This window comes from Gordionus sp. m RMFG-2023, chromosome 5 (assembly GCF_954871325.1).
Source record: "Gordionus sp. m RMFG-2023 chromosome 5, tfGorSpeb1-WG-v2, whole genome shotgun sequence".
In the NCBI taxonomy this organism is placed as follows: Eukaryota; Metazoa; Nematomorpha; class Gordioida; order Chordodea; family Parachordodidae; genus Gordionus; species Gordionus sp. m RMFG-2023.
The window spans coordinates 3,385,450-3,403,024 of NC_088779.1; the positions used below are offsets into that span (position 1 = coordinate 3,385,450).

General features: G+C 26.6%; 1 long non-coding RNA gene across 1 annotated transcript; it reads left to right on the forward strand.

Moving 5' to 3' along the window:
• Window positions 1–1,934: 1,934 nt before the first annotated feature.
• Window positions 1,935–3,486, forward strand: LOC135930408 (uncharacterized). The gene is made up of 3 exons (XR_010572760.1): window positions 1,935–2,064; window positions 2,902–3,101; window positions 3,367–3,486. It is a non-coding gene; the product is annotated as an uncharacterized LOC135930408 (long non-coding RNA).
• The last annotated feature ends 14,089 nt before the right edge of the window (window positions 3,487–17,575 follow it).

The window sequence follows — 17,575 nt, forward strand, 5'->3', positions numbered from 1 at the left end:
CCTCCAGACATAACTTGATTTATGATTAGTAGAGAGAGTTGTTATTTAATTGTATATAGGGTGGTTTAAAATGTGCAAGTCCATAAAAATAAATAATATGTATTGTTTGTGGAAATGAAATATGATGTTAGGAATGAATGAAAATGATGCACATTATTCTATTATATATAGCAATAGAATACAATTCATATTTTAAATTTTTTTAGATGTGATTATTTAGATAATACAAATAAATAGCTTAAATAAATTAACTACTAATACTTTATTAATTAATATAAATTGTAATTAAATAAATCAAAAATTAAAACAGCAAAATAAAATAATATAAGAAAAATTAAAATTAAAATAATTAAAAATTATGTTTAACAAAATAATAATTTATTCAACAAGTAAAATATCCTCGAATATATATACTTTTCTATACTTTTCTATACTATTCTTTTACATCGTCTTTACTCAAATAATATATCAATTCGTTTCGTTTTTCTGTTTAAAAGTCGATTTGAATATTATTTCTTTTCTCGATTTTATTTCAAAGTAAATTTACTTTATTAATGTTAATATTCAAATTTAAATAATAATAATAATTTAATATATAAATTTTATTAAACAGTATTCTAAAAATTATAAGCGCCGCGCTGCCGCCATAAAAATCGGCGGTGAGCAGGCTCGCGCCGATTATCTCAATCGGCGGCTGTTTCAGCGTGAATAAAATTGTCAGCGGCGCACAAGTCTAACTATACCCCTTATCTCTCTAGAACTATATCCTCTCGTCCAAGAAGTTTATTATATTTTTCCTTAACCGAAAAATGAATTTAATCGACATCAAAACTGAAGTTTCGTCAAAATAGTCAAAGAAAAACGCCAATTTCAACATCCTCTTTATTAAGCATAAAGCTTATATTAAATGGAAAACGGTACCAGACCTATTAATTATTTTTAAAAAAAAACCCATATAGACGACCAATTCTTTGTTACAGTATATATCAATATCAAAACCTATTCACATTATATACGTTATAATATGTTATCAGAATATCATATCTTTTGATATATAGGTTTGGTGTAGGTCACAAGATCAAAAATTTTTAATATTTCAGGTTCAGTTAAGTTTAATTAAAGTTTTCTATAAGTTTGAGCCAGGATTCTGGACCCGTCGAGTTCAAGAATCTTAAACTCTATTTAGCGCATTGATAACAGGAACTTAATCGAAATGAGATTTTCTAATAGAGTTAGAATCAGCCCCAGGTCCATGCTTCCCCGGATTTAAGGTTACCCATAAATCGGTCTCTGTTTTTAAATAGGGTTCTTGGTTTAAGCTCATTTTAAAGAAACTCAGAGTACCCATATAATAGTTTCTCTAAATAATTTGTTCTCTGCGTTGATAGAATATATTTTGACGTACGACTCTTTAAAACAATAGCGGAAATACGTCCATCCAAACTATTAACAAACACAACACATATCAAAAGTTGGAAAATTAAGTTTAATAATCATCTTGAATCAAAATAAAAAAAAAGATAAAAAAAGTCACTTCTTAATTTTTTAAATTTTAAAATATCAATATTTACATTATAATTGCTTTTTATATTATGTTTAAAAAAAACACTCGAATAAAATATATATTTTTTAAGGGAAAATATAAAATTATTTTTTTTTACTATATCTCTTTAAAATCGTAGCCTGTAAAATTTTTTTTTATTTGCTATCGATTGACGTAAAATTTTAGGAATTAACAAATTTTTTGGTACGAAATATTTATTTTAAAGAATTTTATTTGCATTTAATTTTTTTTTTTAAACAATTTATAAATATTTGTGAACAAATAAAATGTTACAACGGGTAGATGATGATTAAAAAAAATATATATATATCTATATTTGAGTGGACCCTTATAAAGGATAAAAAATTATTTTAATTTTCTCTTTGACACAAAATTTTTTCAAATTACAATTATTTTTTTCATAAAAAAAATGAATATATTATTCCTTTTCAGTTTGGCGTTAATGATATTCGTTTCGATGGCGCATAGGCGTGGTGGAGGCGGATTCGGTGGACGTAGAGGTATTACTATTACGTTTTAAAAATTTCTGAAACAGAATGCCATAATATGGGTTAATGATGCTTACTACCAAGTGAATGTATGGAAATATTTTAAATACCAATCTAATTTGCTAAATACCGATCAAAATTTATTAAAATGTAATAAGACCCTTATTATTTAATATATTAATACGGAATCACGTGGTCGAGTCCGGCCTTCTATATATCATCCCCCCAAGGATGGAACCACCAAGTTAGAATAAGAAAAAAAACATGATCATTCCAGGGATTCGAACCCGGGAGCAAAGGATAAGTAAGCCAAGCTCTAACCTACTAGGCCATAGAGGCTTTCCAAAAATCAAGATTTTTCAAATATATATTATAAATATATTTGGTAGTGCCTATCCAAATGAAAAATTAACAAAATTCAAATTTGATAGATGGTACCTTAAGGTACCAAGCATCATTAACCCATAATATGATAGGATTTATCCAGAACGATGCTAAGAATGGGAATCGTTCGATTTAAATCATTTTAAGGAAGCGATTTTTAAATTTAAAAAAATCAGCCCGTATGAATCTCGGATGGGTTAGTGGTGGTTTGTTTCCCATTTATTGAACTATTTAAAATTTTATATTAAAAATAAAAATAGGACAAAGTATAAGAATTGTTTTTTTTTAAATTCATACGGCAATCCATAAGCTCATTTCCGGTTGCAAATTTAAAAAATAGTCCCTCGTATAGATAACTTAAAAATGGAGATTTCGGATTCTTAATTGATTCCTCTGGATAAGTTTGTTATTCCAAAGAAAACTTAGCACTCATATATATATATACCATTTGTTGCTTCATTTTAGGAGGTCATGGATTTGGTGGACGAGGAAGGTTTGGCGGGCGAGGTGGATTTGGCGGGCGAGGATTTGGTGGACGAGGTGGATTTGGCGGAAGGGGTGGATGTGTCGGACCACGTGGAGGAGGTGGTAGAGTTGGCTCTGGTCTTGGTTAAACGTCACTTCATCTTAACGCCCTATAAATGACGAATATACTGATCATAAATGTAAGCATCAGTTTTATACTATATTTAAAATCTTTCTTGGTCGCAAGGCTTGACCTGTTATGATTTAGATTAAAAATTTTTAAAAATGAAGAGAAAATATTCAGTTTAAATTCTCTAAGTATATACTTATGTATCAAACCTCCTTTTTTAAGAACTATCCTTTATCTTTTCTCTACAACTTTGAATACTTAATTTAAAATACAATATTAATAATCTATAATATTTATTAAGTATATTTAATTGTTTATTCATTATTGTCATACAGGAAAACCTAACAATTACAATTCAAATCAGAAATATTCAAAACCTTTTCAAGATTTTTTTAATTTTTTATATTATAATATTAGTTAAAAATATTTTATATACAAATCAAATTATATTTCCGACTTTTGCATTTATAATTTACAATAATAAAAAAAAATGTATCTGTGTTAGCATCATATACCAATAATAATATTGTATATTATAATAATAATTAAATTTAGTTATTTTGGTATAACTAATTTATTATTAAAATTTACAAAACCATCGGAAAGGGAATTTAAGTTACCGATAAATAATTATCATTAAAGGAATTTTTTAAGGTAAAAAGAAGAATATTGAATCAACGAGTTTCTTATTTAAAAATACTTGTAATTTTAAAAAGATTTACACAATGTGGAGGTAAAAATATAGAATATTGACGTAAAAAAATGAACCCTTAATTGTAAAAGCTAGACCTGGATCAATAAATAGTAAGGTTTAAAGGCATTAATTTAAACCGAAATTTCATACAATAAATTATTTTATTTTAAAGTCAGGTGAGTAAACTTTGATAAGTTAAATAGGAGTTAAGTTATTATGGCTATGATGAAAATGGGTGAACGGGGAAATAAGACTAAGAACATCGTTCAGCAAATATTGACAGGTGTCACACAGGAATGTTCCCTATAATGATGTTTACAAAAAAATATCTGTAATAAAAAAAGACCATTTTACACTGTGTTGAATTTTTATAAAAAGACCTGGTACAATTCGACCGAATAAGATGGTTGAAAAAAGAAAATGATACTGCTGTAGTTAAGCATATATAAATGATTAAGTTTTTATATGATATTGATAAGAATATAGTTTGGATCTAAAGGTTCCCACGGAAAAAGTTTTCCTCGAGTGTCTAGAGTGAGTGTTTACCTTTTAGTTTTTTTTGAACTACCCGCTGAAATGGAGGTGCCTTAAGATATACCATGGTATATGATTTGTTCGCTAGCTTATATTTTTTCAAAGAAAAAAAAGAGAAATCAAAATTGAATATAAAAGTTCTTAAGTCATAAAATATTAAATACATAATATCTACTTTCGTTATTAAGGTAATTGAAAAATGAAGCTGAGGATCTTATAAAAGTTTATTCCTTCTCTTTGATTTTTGATTTTTGATTTTAGTTCCTTCCAAACTCAGCGAGAAACCTCATCATAATCCATCTTATTTTGGGGAAAAATTAGTATATCATTTGCTAGTAGAAATTTATTGTCGTGTACCTTGTACGCCAATATTTCAATATAATTATAAGTAAATTTTTGGCGTATCTAGTTAAATATGAGGGACAAGGGTAAAAATGATTGACATTTTTCATTTTTTTTAACCATAAAATGTTTGTAACAAAAATATATTCAGAATAAAATAAAATAAAATTATAGATTTATTTGGCAGTCAATACTCCTTCATCTACAAAATAGAAAAAAATACTGTAACTATTACCTTACTTTAAGAGTTATGATTAATTATGTAAAGTTGGTGCCATTTTTGCCAATTTATCACATATCCAGGGTAAAATGGCTGTGCATTAAGGGTATAATGGTTATAAAATAAAGTCGAACATAATTTAATCGGTTTTATTGAACAAATTTCTCAATTTTGGCATCTATTCATCATTTTTAAGAAATTAGCTAATCAAAAATACCAGAATGAAATTTTTTTTTCGAAAAATCAAAATTATCCCATTTTGAGTGTGCCTACTAAGTAATTTTTTAAATAATTTTTAGATAAAAAAAACGGGTTTTTAAGACAAAATATTTTAAACGAGGAAAGTTTTTCAATAGATGAACATATGTAAAAAAAATTTAGATATAAAAATTATTGCCGTAAATGTTATTTCAGGCGTTACTCGTTACTTTTTGAAAAAGTAACGCTTTACTAGTTACCAAAATTTTTTTTCAAAATATTATATATAAAAAAACCGCGTAAAATGGTTGCACATTTACTTTTATTTATTTTTAGAATTTTTACAACATTTAAAATAAAAATACATATAAAAGTATAAATCATAAACTAAAAAATATATATATATGCAAGAAAAAACATTTACAAAAAAAAATACCTAATGAGCATGCAACCATGTATTGAGATTACATTTGACCGGCTTATTTCTAATCAGCTTTCCCACAGCTATTCTAGCAGTGTGGGAAATTTAATTCCCTAATAATTATTTTACGCAAACAGGAACGCGTCCTTAAAAATTACAAAGGGTCATGCTGATTAACAAATATAAAATTATGGTTTGATAGTAAAGGCTTATTTTAATATTTTATCAGATTCCGAGATCTCGGTGGAATGGTTGTGCTGTTAGTAAAGCTGTTAGTAGCACCGTTAGCGAAGCTACTTTCATCGATATTCTTTATACAATACTAATAAAAATACATATTAAAAAAAGTTATTTGCATTTAACATGGTTAACCTCTCAATCGTTTACCCGGTCTCCCCCCTTATATCAAGGATAAGTTGGGAATGATTAGAGCCTTTCTCAGTATTGTGCGGATGAGGGAGACTTATGATGTACAATAGTTTGCTTTAGTAGAGACAGATCGCTAGAGTTTTTTATGCTTTCTGGATCTAAGCTTGTTTCGATTTAACGGAAGAATAAAGTGTGATATCATGATCCTAAACTATTATTTTAGAGTTTGAAACGGCGATGTCTAAAAAATACCATAGTTCCTAAGTAAAAAGGGTTGTCTGTGCTTATTTAACTGGGTTCAATGTTTAGAAACACTTTTTAATACATAGAAAAATAGAAAATTTTTTTTTCTTCCAAGTTTCATATTTTTAAAAAAAATTTGATCAGTAACCGATTTTAATTATATAACTCTTCATAAATTTCCTTAATTATAATAATTTTTATGTGAGTATAAATTACAAAAAATATCGTTTACAAAAATTTTGAATTTTTTTGAATAAGACCCAAATATTTTATTTGTTTTGACTCATGCATTTTTTAAGAGAGAAAGAGTTTTATAAGTATTTTTATTTGGCAAAAATGGGTATTTGCTTAAAGAAATTAATGCCACTAAGATTTTGATTCGATGATTCGAGAATAATTTTTTTTATTTAAAAAAAAAAATTTAACTTTATAAATTATTTAAAAAAAAATAAAAAAATTATTCATTTTTCAAATAAAATTACGATTTAAAAAAAAAATGGAAATATTATTCCTTCTTACTTTCGCGTTAATGATATTGTCCTCGATGGCTCATTGGGGTAGAGGAGGCGGAGGTGGACATAGAGGAGGCGGATACGGTGGACATAGAGGAGGCGGATACGGTGGGCATATAGGACACGGTTCGAATTGACAATTATAAATATTATTATATATGATATATAATTTATTGTATAAAGGTGGTCTAAACCTACCCCGAAGCCCAAAGGCAAATATTTTGTGGCTGGTTGAATAAATCGGTGCAAAATATTTTAAGGGCAAAAATAATTATATGTGACGAGGGGAAACCCCGATAAAAATGCCATGGGGCTGGTTTGAGCCATGCTGGCCCACGTCGATCTCTAATTTAATGTTTTATTTTAGGAGGACACAGAGGATTTGGTGGGCATGGTGGATCTGGTAGGCCTCCCGGTTTTGGTGGAATCGGTGTATTTGGTGGACACGGTGGATTTGGTGGACCGCGTAGATTTGGTGGACACCGTAGATTTGGTCGTTAGAGCCATGATTATTAACTATTCCCTGAGACAAATATTTAGACTTTATTGTAGAAATGGGGTTATAATTAATATTAGCATTATATATGTTTTTTTTAAATGGTGATACAATTGGTGCATATCTATTATGATTTTTGATTTACACCTAAGAAATATATGTAAAATAGTTTAACATATATGCAATTTTATAATTTATATATTAAGCCTTTAAGCGCTTTATATTGAATTGATAATTTGTATATTGTATGTAATTGATACATTGCTTATATTATTATATTTATCGAATATTTTAATCCCTTAGAACCAAGAAATGGCAATTTCAAATTTTTAGAAATATTTATCAAAATTACATATATTCTTTAAAAGATATAATATTCTTATTATATGTAACGTTGATTAAATTAAAATAAATCAAATATACAATGAGTAATATAGTAAATCTGTATTTGTTGATAAAATAATTTATTTAAAATTATAATAAAATATCGAATTCACCTGGGGATAAAAAAAATGGGGAAAAAATGGTATTTTTAAGATGTTTTAACCCCAAATAGAGACGAGAAATTCGGAAATGACATGTTGTTAAAGAATTCGCTCATTTGAAATGAAAAATTATAGAGAATTAGGTCCATGATTATAAGTTCAAATATCCCCCTTTCAATTCGATTTAAAAAAAATATATTTCACTTTTTTAAAAAATAGGGTATTTTACGGGAGGAAAATAAATATATAATTTGCGTTTTTTTATTATTAAAATGATATTTAAGATGAAATAATTTTTAAAATTTTTGTCGAGATGATTCAAATCTTTTCTAATCCATCATAAATTTCGAATTCCGACCAAGCCCGAGAAATGTCTGCCTGAGTCCCAAGAACTGTTGGATTGGATTTCGAATAGGATCGATTGTTGAAGGACTATAGAGTAACCTAACTATAGAGGATTGGAATTTTTATGGATAAAAAATGTAGATACTAGATGTTTTTTTTACAGCACTAACCTTTACCAAATTTATATTCAAATTCTTCTTCGTAATAATATAATCGTATGGGAGACAGAGCTGTGGGGGGGTTGGTGGTAGGGGAAAAATTCTGATTAGCCTAAAATGATATTTGCGCGAACAGATAAATTCTTAGGGGGAGGGGATTTCCCCTACCCTACTCTAGCTACGCCTTAGGGGCGTTGAGTAATTATGAATTAAATAAAGTATATATTATTATTATAAGAATTGAAGTTAACTACACCAACCATAGATCATAACAAAATATTATGAGGTTTGACAGTTTGGAAATTAATAACGACGAGGAGCAAGTTACTTAACTTTACAACAAATGCTTTTATAACCGGAGTATACAAATTCGTTTAAATAAATAATGAAAGTTTAACAATAATTTATAATTTATTTTAAGAAAATACAATTTAACTACTAAATATCTCGGAATAAAATTCAAAAAAAATTTTAAATGGCTACTTTCAGAGATCAGCAGTCGATTAGCACGGCCCGACCTGGTCCGAATTTTAAAATAAAAATCTTCCATTTTTATAATTTTTTTAATGAAATCGTTATGATTAAATTTTTTTGAAATTATAAAATTCTCTAGAGTTAATTAATTATGTTATGGGGCACATTTTTGTTTTTATATTTTTAAATAGCTTAATATATATATATTTTTCATGAAATTTTCTAAAGTTTTTGATTCAATTTTTTGATATTTTGGCATTGATATATTGGCATAAATTAGGATAAATTGAGTTTTACGCAATATTTACCATCTTTCTATTTACATATATATTTTAAACCAAAAAATAGTAAAATCATTTTCATTAAAATACTCGAATATATTAATAATTTATCTAAGTGTATGATTAGGATATAAAATTTTGGATAAGAACCAAATGGCTTGTTTACTCTTCTATCGGAAACATCTTTGAAGAGAGGAATAAGAATTTATATTTAACAAAATAGGTAAATATATGATCATTCAAAAACGAAATCATGATTCGACGATTTGCGAATCAAATACAACTTATATATATATAAAATTAATAAAATCGTATCATTATTTTAAAATTAACTTGAAAAAATATTTTTTTTAATATACATTTTATATAATAATGAACATATTATTCCTTTTCAGTTTCGCGTTAACGTTACTTGTCCCCGTGGTTTATATGCATTGGGACAGATCCGGTGGACACAGAGGAATAGGTAAATATATTATGTATTTTATATTTAAAATTATGATTTTTATATTATAATAATTTAATCTGAGATCCTAAAACGTTCCGGCAAAATGACATATTTTTTCGAGAAATACGGAAAAGTAAATGTAAACAAAATTTTTTTTAAAAAAAATTTACCCAGAATATTGTTCCGAAGGTAGAAAGTAATTCCAGAACTTTCAGGTAATCCTGCTTTCTGAAAACGTGTTGAAGTAGTAAAATCTTGAAACGTTATCATAAAAAGAATAGTGAGTTGAACGGGTATACTAATAGGCTTCCAAACATTTTCATAAGAGCTGGAACAGAATAGAATAAAAAAATGCTCTATTTCGTACTATATATATATTTGATATTTTATTTTAGGGAATTATGGTCGAGACGTGAGTCATGGTCGAGACGTGGGTTATGGTCGAGGCGTGGGTCATGGTCGAGGCGTGGGTCATGGTCGAGGCGTGAGTCATGGTCGAGGCGTAGGTCATGGTCGAGACGTGGGTCATAGGCGAGGATGGGGTCATGGTCGAGGTGGTGGTCATCGTCAAGGTGGCGGTCATCGCAAAGGTGGTCGTGGCCGTCATGGTTGTCGTGATAAAGGTTCTGGTCGCCGCGGCTAGCCGTCATATTATTCTAAATTAAAAACGTATATTAAAATTCATAGTACAGAATATAAATTTCATTTATTTATATATGTTTTGTATGGTAAAATATATGGACTGATTCTCCATTCCAGCTCCCAGGATTTAGAAGAAAAAAAACTCGACAAAGAAACTTCTTGCCGATAATCTTAAGTTTTAAATAACTTGAGTAGATTACTTGGTTCTCAAGTTATAGTTTTGTTTTTATTTCAATAATTTTAGTATATCTGGGATTACTTTAAAACATTAGAGATTGAGAGAACGAGGATAAAAGTTTTCAGAGACCTATATTTAATTGACTTTTTGGGCCTCTTGGAGTTCCAAAAAGAACTTATTCTTTTATGTAAATACTAATCACTAACCTTTTCTATCTTATACTTTTGCAAACTTTTATCATATTTAAAACAATTTCTCATGATACATATTTTAATCATTAGATTTAATATTCTAATTTAACTTTCTTTTATTTAAAAAAAATAAAATAGAATATTAATTCCAAGGAAGAACCATTCAATCGCAATTCAAATCAAAAATATTTAAAATATTAATTTCATTAAAATAATTTTTTGGTTTATTTTTTGGGGGTTAACATTTATTTAGTATTTAAATACTATTTTAAATTTTTGTAATTACATTTTGAAGAATAAATGATGATATATAAATCGTAATTTTTTATAGAGAATCAGAACTATCCTACGTTAATATGGTGTAAAAGATTTTATTATATTTTTACATTAATCTAAAAAAGAACTAACTAACTATTAACCTAATAAATTCTATATATATAATTTTCAAAAGTAAATAACAATCAATGTAACTATAAGATTAATATTATGTTAAGTGAAAAAAATAATACAACTCCGTAAGGCAAAATTTAAGTTAATATAATTTAAAATAAAATTCAAATATATTAACACATTTTGAAGAATAAATGATGATATATAAATCGTAATTTTTTATAGAGAAGGACTATCTTAGGATTATCACAGAATTTAAAGGGATCTCTTTAAGAATTCAATTTTTTTAAGAGATCTTAGGCATAAGAAATTTTACGATAAATTAATGCTTAGTGTAAATTTTAAGGTTTGCTTTATGATATGTCAAAATACAAAATAAAAATTAGGGAAACTGGCACTAACGTTGGGGTTTGAGTTGATAATAATATGATAACGATTTTGATATAATATAGATTGTGAAACAATAATGTTGTTTTGTTAAACTATTTTTTTCTAGTTACTATACATAATTACAGTCATATATATATATATATATACTTATTAAATAAACTGAAATATCATCTGAAAAATAAGCTGAACATAATATCATCTAATATTAAAATTGACGCATCAGAATATAAATTATTCAAGTAACATGTAAATTCTAATATATTCTTAATTAAAAAAAAAATTAAACATGATATATGTAATCTAATATTAAAATTGACGCCTCAAGAAAACATAAAAATATTTAAGTAAATATGAAACAACAAAAACAATGTATAGAAATGGGAGATATATCAATTTGAAAATGGGATCCGCCAGACCTCACAAGAGTGCTTAAATATATTTATTTCATGAGATTATATTGAAGGGTAATGTTGCATAATATAATTTAATATCATAATATACAAAGTTAATTGAAGCTTTAAACTATGACTATTTACATATACAAAAACATTTTCTAAATAATATATTATTTTATTTCTACATACGAAGCCTCAAACCATCAATTGATTTACCTTAAATTGATTTACTAGATACATATATATTTAAAGTTTTTGACTTATGATGCACGCAATAATTTTACTTGTTAATAAAAATTACCTTTTTAACGACTTGATATATATATATTTGCGTTTTATTTAAACACTAATAAAAGAATAAATTTATTCGCATTTTTATTATTATTTGGAGATATCGTTATTATTTATTCTAAAGCAAACGAAACCAGACTTACATATTCTTATCCTATTACTTATTCGTTTTAGCGCAATTATTCTTTATTTGCGTCAGGTAATAAATTAACTTGATTTGAATATTATTAGCAAAATCGTGATTTCGGCGCATAATAGCATAAGCTAATAAGATTTTAAAAAAAGGTAACATGTATGAAGATGAAATAATAAATTTATATTTTTAACTTAGATTTCATAATTTATTTGAAATAATGTTGATTTTTGCAAATAAATACAGCCAAGTGCCAAAACTATAAAGTGCTTTCGTGGTATTTCGAAATATATCTTTGCATTTGAATATATTTAACCGTTGGCTTTTATCATCTAAATTGAATCGACAGATGAATTAATGAATCAATAATTGAATAATTTAATTTAATATATAATCGATTATTAATTGGATATCAACCAACTAGTGTTGTTAAACAGCTGTGTTTTGAGCCGATTTTACAAAAGGGCTAACTCATTTTATCCAAAAAAAATATTTCGTAAGCGAGGATGTTGTTTAAAGATTAAGAAAATAGGTACTTTGATATAAGTCGAATATAGATATACTTTACTAAATTTATAAAAATTAAATTTAAAATGAAAAGAGGTGTGCCAATGAAAATCTCAATTTTTATCAGATTTCCGCCATTTGGCGATCACATAAAATTGAACGTAAAAACATTTTTTTTAAAAAAATTTATTTTAAAAAATTTTTTATCTATAAAAGAAAGAAAGAAAGAATGAAAGAAAGATAGAAAGAAAGAAAGAAAGAAAGAAAGAAAGAAAGAAAGAAAGAAAGAAAGAAAGAAAGAAAGAAAGAAAGAAAGAAAGAAAGAAAGAAAGAAAGAAAGAAAGAGCTATTTTTTCTTTGAATCGCAATGGCAATGATTTACCCTAAACAAAGAAATAAGGTCCAAAATTAATCGTTTAAATCAGCTGAGAGTATAGAAAGTATATTACAAGATAAAGGCCGATTACCAAAAAGCTTCCATGCAGAATTAAGACATAATTAGAAACCTGTTTGAGGGGAGATAAAAAATGGAGAAACGAAAACAAAATTTTCGGAAAATATTAAGAGCGAATTAAGTGAAGAAGATAATTTTTTAATAAGAGAAGAATATCAGTTAATAATTCCTGATTCACTGGAAATAAAATTTTAAAATCTGTGATGCTGGCCATCAAGGCATATGAGAATGAAAAACAAAGCCCATCAATATATTTGATAGCCAAAAATGAATTATGTGATCGAAGTGATACAAGTAACATTTTGAACAATATACAACTAAAGAAAAACTAGCGTTCCATGTGAAAGAATACGTATAGATTTTTTAGAATATAAGAAGAAAAGATTTTCTATTATGGTAGATGCCATTTCAAAATGGATAAATTGCGTGTCAGGTTTATCATCGGAAATAACTTTTTGACAAGATAAAGGTTTTATGTAGTAGATATTGTTTGATGAACGTTGGTAGGATAGAGGTTCTAAGGAAAAACATTTTGTCAATTTTTTGAGAGATTGAATATCTAGAATTTAATTTGTATATCTTTATTTAATTAAAATAAAGATGAATAAGAAATAATAAATTAACAACGCCATATATAAATTAATATAATTTAAATTATATTTCAAATTATGATAATTGTCTAACATAAAATAAATTTTAAACCATCTGTAGTTATAGCTGAGGTTTAGAAAACCATATTTTCCCTTTTCCAGGTAAGATTTGATTTCTACACCCTGTTTGAAAGTATTAAATATGACAATATTTTTGATTAAAAGAATATTAAAAAAACGATTACACTGAAGAACATCCAAATTAATTTTTAATTTTCCTCTAATGTTTTTAATGGATATTTACAGCTTGAAACCGATAATGACAATAGGCATTCCAAAATACCCTCATTGAAGTTTCACAGAGTACAATTCAAAATAGGAATTCTCATAGTCAATCAATATAGATAATTAGTATCCTATATATTTTAATCGTTAGGGAGGTTTCAGCATCAATGGCTTAGGTTAGAGAGGTCAGATTCAAATAACCTATAAAATTTAAGTCAAAATATATAAAACAATAATTTATTGAATCCATTTTATCATAATAATATATATTTCTTCATCATACATCATAAAATACCAATATATAATAACATCTTACGTTGGGTATTAAATACTTTATGTATTTACAAGTTTCAAATATTTTACATTTAAAAGCAAAAAAAAAGATGAAAATTAATCCTCCATCTCCGTATAAACGTACTTGTCAGAAACTTTATCCTTCCTTTTTGCTAACCGTCTTATGTGATCCTTACTAGCTTCTAATAAAAATGTCATCTGATGTTCTGTCGTATTTTTTTTCCATAGCTCCAGTTTCATTTTTTTCAATTCTTTAATAAAATAAAATAACAATAAGTAATCCATTTTATATTCGAAAATATATATATATGTTCGTATTGGGATATGGAATCATGTGGGATTCGGAATCCCAAATTTAAAAAAAAGTAAATAGTATAAAATTCAGGCATATAATAAATGAAAAGGGATGAGGTTATGACTTTTTTGTTTTAAAAAATATTAATTACTTTTTCTTCTCTTTTTTTCAGCTGGCACCACATAATTAAAATGCTAAAATAAGGGATTTAATAAGAGAATTTAAAAAAAAAGGTAAATAGTATAAAAATAAGAAATATAATGAATTGAAAAGGGATGAAAAGGGATGAGGTTAAGACTTTTTTGTTTTTAAAAAATATATTTATAAAAAATCCGAATTATCGCAACAATTATTCAATGCAATATGGCATTTCGTTGAACATTTAAGCAGGCATTCGAACCGGTATTTATAACGGTTTTGTTTGGTTACGGTACGGTTCAGTATAAAAAATTATAATGGTTCTTGAGAAGAAATTTATATAAAGGTTCCCTTCGGTTCATCTAATTATAAAGGTTTATAAAGGTTCATTACGGTTAGAAATTTTTTTTTTTTATTGAAGCAATACCATCTTCTAATTTATTTTTATTATAAGCATCTATGAATTATATATACAAAAAATTATAATATAAGATTCAAAATAACTCACTCATTTTTGAATATATTATTTGAAACTTATAAGTAATATATTTTTCAAGTATAAATGGATTCCTTTTTGTTCGTTGTGACTAGTGTTGTTAAACGGCTCGTTTTGAGCTGATTTTTTAAAACGGCTAACTTGATATTTTAGCCAGAAAAATATTGCTTAAGCCTCGAGATTTCGTTAGTATCTGTCTACTATTTTGTTCCCTCTATGAGCAAAATGTTCAGGCTTGCGTAGTATTTTTCTGCATGAAATATTGAGTTAGCCGTCTACTCAAAACGTGTTGTGACGATAACACAAAAAGCCCCCTCTACAGAAACTTGTGTTGCGGGAACCGCCAGTACTATAAGAGCACGTTTATATAATTCTGGATATTCAAATTATTTCCATTTCTAAAATATAAAAACTGAACCGGTTTAAACCAATTTATCCGTTTTTTATAAAGGTTCTTAAAATATAATTATATCGGTGCGGTTACGGTTATGGTTCAGATATTTATAACAAGAATAAAATTTTAAAAAAAAAATATTTAAGGGGATTCGGAATCTTTTTTTTAAAAGAACAATTAAATTATTTTTTGCCGCCTGGCTGGCACCAGAAAATTTTATTTTTTAGAGATATTTAATATTGTATTACTTTTTTATGCTTTAAATCATTAAATGAAGGCAATATTTTGTTTCACGCCCGAAAATTCACGGTGTTTTTAAATCTTTCAAAATTTTAATGCTATAATTTTTTACACTTTTTTGTATTTATTCTATTTATTTCTTTAACTCCATAATCCATAATAACAAAAAATAAATACATATTATAAATCCAAATTTTTACTTAGAAGAAGAAGAATGTCTATTTTTTTATTTTCAATTGTGTACGCCTTTCCTCTAATAGGCGATTGGCTACAGAAAATAACCTTTCACTAGAAGCCGAATTTGCCAGGGCTGACCAAATTTTACTCTCTAATTTTCTCAAAAAAGAAAATAAATTTTCCTGCTTCCAAAACTTCAAAATATTGCCATTATTATTTGTTTTTATTTTTTTAAATTTTATTTTAATAATATTGATATTGGTATAATTTTTAAAAAAATGATAAAACTATATAAAAATATGTAAAAATATATAAAATTACTAAATAAAAATATATATTGGTCCTTAGCCTTTTTTTAAAAAAAAACATTTTGATAATCTCAACTTAAAATTTGTTCGTTGTTATAAATAATTTAGTTTTAACAATCTCCAAATGAGTCTGACCTTATTTGGCTCAACCTAAAGATACATAGTATTTTTCCTTATTCATAATTGATTTTTAAAAACGGCTAACTCAATATTACATCCAGAAAAATAAACCATTATAATTTTTTATATACTAAACCGTAACCAAACTGAACCGTTATAAATGTTCGGGTCCCTGCTTAAATGTTCAACGAAATGCCATATTGCATTGAATAATTGTTGCAATAATTCGGATTTTTTATAAGTATATTTTTTTTAACCTCATCCCTTTTCATTCATTATATACCTTAATTTTATACTATTTACTTTTTTTAAATTCTCTTTTTAAATCCCTTACTTTGGCCTTTTAATTATATGGTGCCAGCCGCAAAAAAAAGAGAAGAAAAAGTAATTATATTATTTTATTTTTTATTCATGGGGATTCGTATTTAAAAAAAAATATTAAAAAAAAAGATCCCGAATAAAACTTGGGGATTAAAGATCTTGAATCCCCATGTTGGGATTCCGAATCCCACATGATTCCATATCTCAATACGACATATATATTATTATTTCTCTTTAAATTATTTGGGAATTTGTTTCCAGCTTACATGTAATTTTTTTTACCCCACCAATCAATATGTATCTAACAACTTAATATAACTATTTCTAACAGGGTTTAAATTGTAATAACATATTACCCCCTCCTTTAATCGTATTGTAAATACATATTTGCTATTAGAAACTTATATTTATACAATATTATAATAATATAATATTGTAACTGGCGTATAGCTAGGACTTGCAAAAGGAGTAATAAAGTAATTAGATTTCTGTGTATTTTATTATATACACTTTTAAACCGTTCTGCCAAGATATAAAAAAATATTCAATTTAAGGTTAACGAGAATTTTTATATATTCTTCCCAGCGACACCAGCCATTTATAATTCGAACCTAATAATCTTGCTGTTTCGTAACCTCGAATTTTTTCGATTTTATACCATATGTAAACATTGAACAAACACATTATGAATAGGCTCGAGGATAAGACATAAAAAAACGCCATTATGCGTTTTTCTTCCGCTCCATAAACTAGTATTTAAAAATATTTATGATATTGGGTAGAATTAATATTTAAATATATGTATTACATTTCTATAAAATATATAAATTATCTCTTCTATTATATATATATATATATAATAAGATAGTATTTAAAAAACGACGATTAGAAGATAAATACCTAAGTTATCTCAGCAGGATTTGGTGAACAATAAATAGAATTGTATTGGGTCATGGAATCCATGGGGATTTTGAAATCCCTCAATTCTAAATCACCAATCGCCGAGTGTGATCTTAAAATACATTTACCTGGAAATGTATTCCAGCTGTAGAGTACCTACTACTACTACTACTACTACTACCCTATGAAATTTAG